The sequence below is a fragment of the Schistocerca piceifrons genome, chromosome 4, assembly GCF_021461385.2.
Source record: "Schistocerca piceifrons isolate TAMUIC-IGC-003096 chromosome 4, iqSchPice1.1, whole genome shotgun sequence".
Lineage (NCBI taxonomy): Eukaryota > Metazoa > Arthropoda > Insecta > Orthoptera > Acrididae > Schistocerca > Schistocerca piceifrons.
The window spans coordinates 756977938-756989337 of record NC_060141.1 but is presented as its reverse complement, the minus strand read 5'-3'; positions in this window follow the sequence as shown (position 1 = coordinate 756989337).

Genomic DNA, 11400 nt, shown 5'->3' with positions numbered 1-11400 from the left:
AGTGTTGTGCCATAACCTATGAATGAGATTAAAAATTAAAATAACATTTCCAAACTTAGTTAGGGTACGCTTCAGTATGTTAATGTTAAAACTGTTGAATCTCAGAATGACAAGATCAATAAGTTTTCCTAAATATGTTACTTTTAAGAAGAAAATAAGTGTCACAAAATAATGACGCTAGAAGGCCATAAATTGTTCGGAATGGGTAACTTATGTCACTATCAAAAGTTACAAATCTCAACCTGATCGGAGCAATATTTTGGTCAAAATCGGCGTTTTTACGAAAGTATTAGACTCACAAGGATGCACATTCGTACGTAGCCTGTTTGATATAAAAACATTAATTATATGACTCCACTAAGCTACCTCTATTAGTTTTCAAGTAATTTACTAAAAACTAGATTTGGAATGAAGGACGTCTCTATTCATAATAGATTAAGCATGATATGTATTTGTTTCAGAAAGTTTTAATTCAGCACTCGATTACATTGATGAAATAATACAGCAGTACCAAGTTAAAGACTTTAGTGTACATAACAATCATTACGAGGAATCTATAAGAGGCAGTTCAAAGGTCATTTTCTACTGTCAGTTCCACTCTAAAAATTCTAGCCAACCAAGTTTAAATGCAGTCGAGCCAAAACGTTTTCAGTAACTACTACCAACCTAACTACATTTGATATTTGATAGCCAAAGATCACAGGCCCTGAAGACCTCGCGCTGCTTCCACAAACTGCCTCCTTCCTTATTGTTTTGTGCTCGGTTTCTCTAGGTGTCTTCAGTCCCCAGAGCTGCTGGGTCCTTCGCCAGGTCGTCCATCCAGCGCTGCCTTGGTCGTCCAATGGGTCGTTTGGTGTTTGGTTTCCCCTCTAGTGCCAACTTCACCTGTCTTACATCTGTAAAACGGGATACATGGCCCACCCATCATATTCTTTTGCTCTTTATCTTCTGTAGGATAGTTGGCTGTCGTATCAGAAGGTAGATCTCCTCGTTTTTCCTCCTCCTCCATTCTCTGTAGTCGAAAACTAGTCCCCATATCTTCATTACTCTTCTTTCAAATATTAATAGTTTTTCCTTTTCTCGCTTAGTCATTCATGCTCGTCATATTTCTGAACCGTACATTACTGCTGGCGCATTTCACTGTGTTGCAGGTTTTCATCTTAGTGTTCACTGAGATAGATTTAGAGCCGAGCGTCTCTCTGAGGGAATGCATGCATTTCATTCCCACTGCTATTCTTTGCTCGATGTCCATTTTTATGTTGTTGTCCGTGGTAAACCAAGATCCCAAGTACTTGAACTGGTGTACTGTCTTGAACCTCTTGCCATCTATCTCAAGAAATTCTTCCAGCTCTTGTCTTCTACCTAATTGCATGAACTCTGTTTTGTCTTGATTCACTTTGAGCCCTACCTTCTGTGCATTATTGTCCATTTTCTGGTACATTCCTTTCAACTTATGCTCTGATTCACTTAGTAGTACTATGTCAGCGGCATATGCGAGACAATTGAAGTTACCGTCCATCTGTAGTCCAGCCCACTCCTGTTGCCTACACAATTTTATTGCCTTCTCTAAGATGACATTGGAAACAACACATGAGAGAGCATCCCCTTGTCTGAGGCCTGTCTCAGTCTCGAATGTTTCTGATGTGGCTCCTCAGAAACGTACTGTTGCCTTTGACCCTTCCATACAAGCTTGCACCATTCTCACTAGCTTCTCAGGGATTCTGAAGTCACGCATTGCATTGTATAGACTATTCCTGTGGATCCCGTCATACGCACGTTGAAAATCGAAGAACAGGCTGTCGATATCTTTATCATATGCCCAGTATTTTTCAAACAATTGTCTTAGCGTGGAAATGTGATCTATTGTCGATCGGTTTGGTAGAGAGCCAGCTTGGTACTCCTGTATGTTGTCCTCTATGAATGGTTGCAGTTTTCTGAGGATAATGATGGACAGTACCTTATACGTTACAGTCAACAAGCTGATTCCTCTGTAGCTGCCACATTTCATTTTGCTTCCCTTCTTGTATACTGGGCATATTATAGCCAATTTCCATTATTCTGACAGTGTCTCCTTCTCCAATATCAATTGGATCATTTCATATATCTCTAAGTGCAAGCTCACACATCCCTCCTTAATTCTGATGTTATTCTTTCTTCCCCTGGGGCTTTGTTGTTTCTGAGTCGTTTGATAGCGATCTTCACGTTTTCTTCTCTAACTTCCCTCTCTTCTTCATCTTTTCTTTCCTCCGTAGTGTCTACAGGGTCTGGGCAATTCAACAGTTCCGAGAAGTATTCTTTCCATCTTTCTACAATTCTTTCCTTGTCATATCAAGTTGCCGTTCTTATCTCTGATGAAAAAAGTTGGGCTCTGAAATCAACGTTGCCGTTTTTTTATGTATTGGAAGAATTGCCTTGAATTCTTGTCTTGGCTCTCTGCCTCAACTTGTTCTAGCAAATTGTTTAGATATATTCTCTCCTTTGCTCTTAGGATTCGCTATGTCTCCCTTCTGACGTTGATAAAATGTTCCCATTTCTGCTCATTTTCCCTGTCAGCTAGTAACTTCTCCCTCATCTTCCTTCTCTTTTCTCTTGCCTTCTGGGATGTCTCGTTGAACCATTTCCTCTTCTTCATTATCTTCTTTCTTCCCAATACATCCTCCGCTACACTTAGTACCGTGGACTTCATTTCTTTCCACTTTTCTTCCACGTTCTCTCTTGCTTCCAGGGTCTCTAGGACTCAAAAAGATTTTTCATTTCTACAGCATATTGTTCTTTAATGGCACTTTCTCGTAGTTTCTCAAGATTCAAAGCAGGTTCTAGTTTCTCCTTCTTCCTATGCATGTAGGTGAACATGAGTTTAAGCCTACACACAATGAGGAAGTGGTCTGACGCACAGTCAGCTGCTCTATGCGATCTGACGTCCATGCCTCTATGGCTATAACGCTAGTCCACCAAGATGTGATCTGGCTGTTGGTTCTTCCATCCGGTGAGCATCATGTTCCCTTGTGTTCGAAGTAAGTCAGGTTCTTTGAGATGTCTCAGTTGATCATCCTCTGACCAATCTCATTGGTCTCATCATGCAAACTGTGCCTTCCGATAGCTGGTATGTAGAATTCTTCTTTTCCTGCTTTTTCATTAGTCTCCCAGCACTATCCTGATATTTCTAGTTGGTGTGCTCTCAACTGTTTGTTCTAGTTGGTCATAGAACTCTTCCTTTTCCTCATCTGTTTTATCATCAGTCAGGGCATGAACATTGATGAATGTGATGGCTGACACTTGCTTTCCAAGTACTTTGTAGAGTATTCTCTTGTGAACAGCTTTGAATTCTTTAACAGAATTTGCTGCTTTATTGTGAATTACAAAACCAGTGCCGAATCCGCCGTAGAATAGTGTGTATCTATCCTCTTTGTGAGTTCCCTCTCCTCGCCATTTTGTCTCTTATACCGCCACCAGGTCCAATTTATATCGATTAATTTCTGACTCCATAGTCTGGATGGTTCCTCGTCTATACAGGCTCTGAACATTCCAAGATCCAAAATTTTGAATTTCTAAATTACATACCATTTTTCCTTTGCAGTTTTCGTATTGTGGTGTATCCATCCATGTCCGAGGCAAGTTTGTGTTTCGTAACAAAGAGCTTTTAACAGGATTGGGATGTTAGCCCCATGCCCAACCCTCCTCCTTTATCCGGGCTTGGGACCGGCAGTGGCTGTTGCAAGGTAACTGACCCTAGGTGGAGTTAACTACATTCAGATAAGAATTAAGGAGATGGTAAATTGTTAAGACAGACATATTAATTAACACGTGTCTAAGAAAGGGACGATTTAGATTCTGCTACCTGTACCTAGAGCAGTTGACAGTGGATGTTCCATTCGGCAGTCTGCTGCGCCCTCGTATAAATACGGCTAGATAGGCAGTGAAAAGAAACCCTTTGCACCGAGATATCAATCTGTCCGTGTCAGTCAAACGCTTGTGTATGTGCTGTACCTCAGATGACGTCACAACCAGGTAGCTACCAAATGCGTTTTTAGTAATAGTGACAAGTGAATACGGGAGGACGGCACGCCGTTCTGGATCAATTAGAAGTAGCTGTTTGTGTGCCAACTATAATGTTGAAAAAACTGCTTGGCAGGTGGCGAGATTATATTCCACTTTTAAGGTGAACAACTAACTTTGATAATTAGAAGTCGGGGCGATAAACCATTTTACTGGGAACTTGCCGTAGAGGTCGTTTCTAAAGTGATAATAGTGGTGTTTCCGAAAGGGACATTATTACTATTATAAGGAATATTACTATGTTTGTGTGTCTGAACGTTTCCTGAATATATTAATCAGGTACAACGCAAGTTCCCTATCCCACTGAGTAAATAGCAAGTAGGAACAGTTTCTTTCAGTGAGTACGAAGAGTACTGTAAACTTGCAGAATGGAAATTATGGTCAGTATATTCTCCATCACTTTCTGGCTGACCACAAAAATAGTTTTCAGACTCTTGATAACGGCGAAGAAGATTATTTATTTTACCTGCCACCCCACATACGGTGTATCGGTAGCGAAATTGAAATCTGAAAGTGATCGATACAAAACAGAAACCCGGTAGGGACTAACAGGATACCAGTGTGAAGTATGACGAAATTAGTGCGAGAACAGTGTTAAGATTTACTCTCAAGTGTGGAAACTAAACTGTGAGCGTTAGCTACAGTAACCATCAACGTGAGGGAAGGGGGTAAGAAGATGTCATTACATCACACCTACCACCGCCTGTGAGGTTAGAAAGTGCATCATCTTGGTGCTGCATGGGCCTACAAGTCTTGCACGCTAACACGTGTCCTCACCGAAGCCCAGACACCCCCTGGAGCTACTGCAACAGGCGATACATGCCATCCTCACCGCCACAGCTGCTGCTGCTGCCTGCATTACGTCGCAGCAAATCGCGTCACGTTTGCTGGTACAAAGCGCCACCATCGCTCGTCGAAGTTAAGCAATGAAGTTAATTCAAAAATATTTAAAGTATTTGTTAACTGCTTCTAACAGACAATTAAAAGTTAAATACACTACTGGCCATTAAAATTGCTACACCACGAAGATGACGTGCTGCAGACGCGAAATTTAAGCGACAGGACGAAGATGCTGTGATATGCAAATGATCAGCTTTTCAGAGCATTCACACAAGGTTGGCGCCGGTGGAGATACCTACAACGTGCTGACATGAGGAAAGTTTGCAACCGATTTCTCATACACAAACAGCAGTTGACCGGCGTTGCCTGGTGCAGCGTTGCTGTGATGCCTCGTGTAAGGAGGAGAAATGCGTACCATCACGTTTCCGACTTTGATAAAGGTCGGATTCCAGCCTGTCGCGATTTCGGTTTATCGTATCGCGACATTGCTGGTCGCGTTGGTCGAGATCCAATGATTGTTAGCAGAATATGGAATCGGTGGGTTCAGGAGGGTAATACGGAACGCCGTGCTGGAAACCAACGGCCTCGTATCACTAGCGGTCGAGATGACGGGCATCTTATCCGCATGGCTGTAACGGATGGTGCAGGCACGTCTCGATCCCTGAGTCACATCTACACGAACAGTTCGACGACGTTTGTAGCAGCATGGACTATCAGCTCGGAGACCATGGCTGCGGTTACCCTTGACGCTGCATCTCTGACAGGAGCGCCTGCGATGGTGTACTCAACGACGAACCTGGGTGCACGAATAGCAAAAGTCATTTTTTCGGATGAATCCAGGTTCTGTGTACAGCATCATGATGGTTGCACCCGTGTTTGGCGATATCACGGTGAACGCACGTTGGAAGTGTGAATTCGTCATCGCCACACTGGCGTGGTGGTATGGGGTGCCATTTGTTACACGTCTTGGTCACCTCTTGTTCCCATTGACGGCACTTTGAACAAGTGGACGTTACATTTCAGATGTGTTACGACTTGTGGCTCTACCCTTCATTCGATCCCTGCGAAACCCTACGTTTCAGCAGGATAATGCACGACCGCATGTTGCAGGTCCTGTACGGCCTTTCTGCATCCAGAAAATGTTCGACTGCTGCTCTGACCAGCACATTCTCCAGATCTCTCACCAACTGAAAACGTCTGGTGAATGGTGGCCGAGCAACTGTCTCGGCACAATACGCCAGTCACTACTCTTGATGAACTGTGGTATCTTGCTGAAGCTGCATGGGCAGCTGTACTTGTACACGTCATCCAAACTCTGTTTGACTCAATGCCCAGGTGTATCAAAGCCGTTATTAGGGCCAGAGGTGGTTGTTCTGGGTACTGATTTCTCAGGATCTATGCACCGAAATTGCGTGAAAATGTAATCACATGTCAGTTCTACTATAATACATTTGTTCAATGAATACCCGTTTATCTTCTGCATTTCTTCTTGGTGTAACAATTTTAATGGCCAGTAGTATATAATGTTTAGGATTATGTGCAAGTTGAGATGGAACCAATCTCTGACGATGAATCCTCAGATTCTGAAATTGAAATCAACAAGGATGGTTCTGTCAAAGTAAAGAATTCAGAATCTGTAGGTGATTTGTCAGAAGTAGAATCGGAGGTAAATTTCAATGTTACTGCATAGTTGGAACCAATTGCTGATGATGACGTAAGTGAAGTTGACGTCATAAAAGAAAAAGTTGAATTAATAGGAGTTTCAGATAATGAAACTGAGTTCAGTATTTCTGTAATTCAGCTGAGTCGGGGATTGCTAGAAATGTCTTTAAAACCGGTTGAAATACCAAGTGGCAAGGTAGAGGCACCAAATTGAATGCAATTACTGTTTTCTAAATTTGAATAGGACCATAAAGAATTGAACAATAAGATGGAATCCAAAAGTAAACAGTCAAACCCTAAGATTGAATCTGGTAGTAAAGAACTAAATGATATTTGTGAAGAACTAAAGGACAGTAATAATGAACTAAACAATGAAATAACCTCAAAACTGAATAGCTTAAATTATAAAACTGATTCTAACCTCCATGATCTGCAAGTCAAAATAGGGCAATAGCTAACTAAATTGCATAGTATTTTCGAAACCTAGACTGATGGAGTTCACAAAGATTTCGAAGAGGCAGATGATTTTGCGGAAGAGAGGTTGTCAGAAAGAATAAGCAATGAATCCCAATGTTGCTTTAATCAGTTCGAAGGAGTAACTAATGAAGTAAATGCTTGTCAAAAAGATATTAAGAAAGTAAAATCTGACTGTGTCTAATTGTATTAGGACGTTGATAAAGCATTTTCTGGAAGAGTGGAGGCAGTAGAGCTACAAATAGAAGAACTAAGTATTAGTAGCGTAGAAAAAAGAGTAACCCCTGGAGCTCTTGCAGTACTATACATAGCATTCAGCTGACGGCACTTTTATCGGATGTCTTCAGCTTTTAGTCTTTGATCCAGATTAAAAAATTCACCCATTACTGTTCCGCAAGGATTTTGAGAATGTTTCAGCAAACGCATGGTCAGAACGACAAAAAATTCTTTCATAACAAGTAATTTGTCAGAAGATGCTTTGCGACGTTCAGCTGACGTAATGATTATATGCAAAACTTTTTCTCAATTTAAAACTGCACTTGTAATGAGCACTGGCCACATAACAAGCAAAACTATGTTTTAAGAGGGTTTTGGAGTGGTAAGAAGTTTACTTCAGGTTGTGAATCAGTTAAAGTGCTTTCTAAAAGGTGGGTTTCAAGGCTTTCACGTATGGCAGAAAAGATGAAGCTGGAAATGATTATCATGAGACTAGAAGGTAAGCTGCCTTTGGCAGAAAGGAATCATTTCCCCACCGAGAGATAACGTAGACAGGTTCACTGAGTATCTGGAGCGAGTAGAATGAGTAACTGCTGCTGAGGAGCAGGTGCATAATAATAATAATAATAATATAATGGGTCTTCTAAGAATCACGTAAGAAAACGAAATAGTGGCAGAGGGAGCGTGAACGTTGGAAGTATGGGGGTTCAGAATAAAATATTTAAATATCATGGTGAAGGCAGTGGTAGTGGAAGAGAAGGTAGACAGCCACCGCGCTTTCACAATAAGTATTACGATGAAGGCAGAAATGTAAATAATGTACCGTTGAGTCAAGAAGGAGAGCAGAATGCTACCCCGTTTTACTTTGAATCGAATAAACACAATAGGCTACGTGTGCAAAACTAACTACACTCTATGAGGAAACTGGCGCTCACCAAGCGGAAACAGTAAAACAGCATTAACAAAAACACAGACCACAGTCAGTCAGCACAAGCAAACCGATAACAGGGATGATGAAACACAAACAGACAGTACCAGTGGTGTGCTAAACCACTATCGTTATATGGTAGACAGCATTTTGGACACACTAGAAAATTGGATCAAGAAGGAAAAGGAAAACACTACAGATAACAGGGAGGAACAATTAATGGGCCTGAATCAGATAAGGACGAAGATGAAGGCTTACATTTTCGACAATAATGTCAGTCTAAAGGCTAAAGTTTCGGTAGAGGAAGTAGAGTCAGTTTTGCAAAGTCTTAAAGAGCAGGAGTTGTTGGATGAAGGGCTTATTACTAATCATGAAGTCAAGGAACCTATCAGCTGTATCGACTCGACATAAACAGTAAAAGCCTACGACGGTGTTATAGATAGCAATGTTGCACAAGAACGCACTTATTCAGAGGTAGAGGGTAGATTAGTTGATGTGCAGCAAATAAAAGTAGAAGTCGTCAAGTGCTTTGATTTAAAATTGGTGGAAAGATTGAAAAAGGCAGCTGACAATGCAAAACTGATGACCCTGTGAATCTGAGTGTAAATGTACTTGCAACTGAACAAAATTACTTTAGCTAGAAAGAGTCTGAAAAGGATTTACTAGAAGTTTTATATGAGGAACCTGTTCAAACTTGAGTAACTTACCCTATTATAAAAACTAACACCTCAGGAGTAACAGTGCATTGTCTTCTCGATAGTGTCTGAAGCAAGTACTTTGTCCCAAGCATTCTTTGATTCTATTCCTGATAAGGATGAATTAACTATCATGAATGTAAGTGGTTTAAGAACAACAGGTGCTACTGGAAAAGTTTCTACACCAATACAGCGAAAAGCTTTGATACTACTTGGTATAGGTAACATAATAATAGATCATCCTTGTTTAATCATACTCAGTTTAAGTGTTGAAATGTAATTGGCACAAATCTTTTAACAAAGTATCAAGGAAGGATTACTGACTTTCATCGGAGCCAATTAGTAGTCACCTTACAAGATTCTCGAGTGATTACAGAGCTTCTCATAGGAAATTATATAGGTAATAATAATGAACAACAGGAACTGTCAATTGGAGTAATGAAGAATAAGGGGTACTTGCTGGAAGATACTGTATTCAAGAATAATGTGCAAGATGCTATTGCGGAAAAGAAGCATACACTCAAAGAAATAGAGGCTAAGGGCCAGCCAGCAGACTAAATTTCTGATCAAATAGCTTTGGACAGAAAAAAAAAGTTTGACACAAAATCTTCCTCAACTAGTTTTAACATTGGTGTACTGGTGTAAGTCAAAACTAAAGATAAATCTAAGAAAATTTCAGTGTAAACAAAGAGTTTATGTATGGTTATCAAGAACCATTCTGGGCAATAAATAAGACTCATGGAAGCGTATACCCTTTGTAAGCCCGAAAAGTAAGAAAGAACTAGGTCTACAAAACATCGAAGACCTGTAGCCGTTGAAAACTAACAATAATTAGATTCTCTAGGGAGTCTGCCACTCTTTGGCGGATACACAGTTTGGCATACTGTGCGGTCCCAGCTGGATGAAACTTTATTTCCCTTTCAGGTTTCATTGTCTTATTCCGTTCTGTCTGCAGTATCTAAGGAATATATGCATGTTGTAAATGTACTATTAGTTTGTAAAATCTTCCTAGTAAATAAGAATGATTCCCAAAATTGTCTACACCGAAATGATGCGTTATAATAGTACATGAGAGCTAGTTTGCAATAGTAAATTATAATGTAAAAATTATAATGGGTAACTTATGAGTTCAAATGATAGAAAGATAACGGCTAAAGTTAACAAATAACAAGTAAGATCCATTAAAAGGATTAGTAATTACAAAGTACAGAATACTTTGCGCTAAGAGAAGTAACTGAATCTGAAAATCTCTGAAATCTGAAACAATAAACTCTGCATAAATTAATAATTATCAGTTGGAAGTAAGATTTTCTGTATGAAAGAGGTGGTCTACATCTATATCTATATGGATACTCTGCAAATCACATTTAAGTGCCTGGCAGAGGATTCATCGAACCACTTTCACAATTCTCTATTATTCCAATCTCGTATGCCGCGCGGGAAGAATGAACACCTATATCTTTCCGTACGTGCTCTGATTTCCCTTACTTTATTGTGGTGATCGTTCCTCCCTATGTAGGTCGTTGTCAACAAAACATTTTCGCATTCGGAGGAGAAAGTTGGTGATGGAATTTCGTGGGAAGATTCCGTCGCAACGAAAAACGCCATTCTTTTAATGATTTCCAGCCCAAATCATGTATCATTTCAGTGACACTCTCTGCCATATTTCGCGATAATACAAAACGTGCTGCCTTTCTTTGAACTTTTCTGATGTACTCCTATCTGGTAAGGATTTCACACCACACAGCACTATTCTAAAAGAGGAACGACAAGCGTAGTGTAGGCAGTCTCCTTAGTAAGTCTGTTACATTTTCTATGTGTCCTGCCAATAAAACGCAGTCTTTGGTTAGCCTTCCCCACAACATTTTCTATGTGTTCCTTCCAATTTAAGTTGTTCGTAATGGTAATGAAATGTTGCCGCTAGAGCAAGCCAAAGCGTTTTGATGTTAATTAAACGAGATTTGTAGGAGTGGTGTGAGGATCACACCAAATATATGTAAATAATGAGGTCAGTAGACTGACGATAAAAGAGAGAAAGAAGTGTCGAAATACATGCCTAAAGGAAAACAGCGAGAATTAGGAGTTACAAAGTCAGTAGGCTGATATATGTGGTAAAATAGTGGGAAATTTTGTGAGTAATTCCCATACATATCATAGAAGGTCAGTTAACAGGTAAGTATTGACACATACACCCAAGAATACAGATAAACGACTGTGTTAAGAAATGCAGGTTGTAGAGTATTGCTATGTTACTATAAAATAGCTTTTTGATTACGGGGTGCCAAACTGCTGTCAAACAAAAGACTTCTTTAGCATACTAATCCATGCGATAATTTTGCCATATGAAGACAGAACTTACTAAGGTTACTGAATTTCCAAATTAAAGCAACATATAAGGTAATGAAGTAATTTGCAAACTAGCTCAAACTGTGAATATCTTAAAAACCTAGGTTGACTTTCAGACCGTAATAACTATGGTTTACAGACAGAAAAATAACGAATTGCAAAGTTTGTGATTCAAGCTTCATA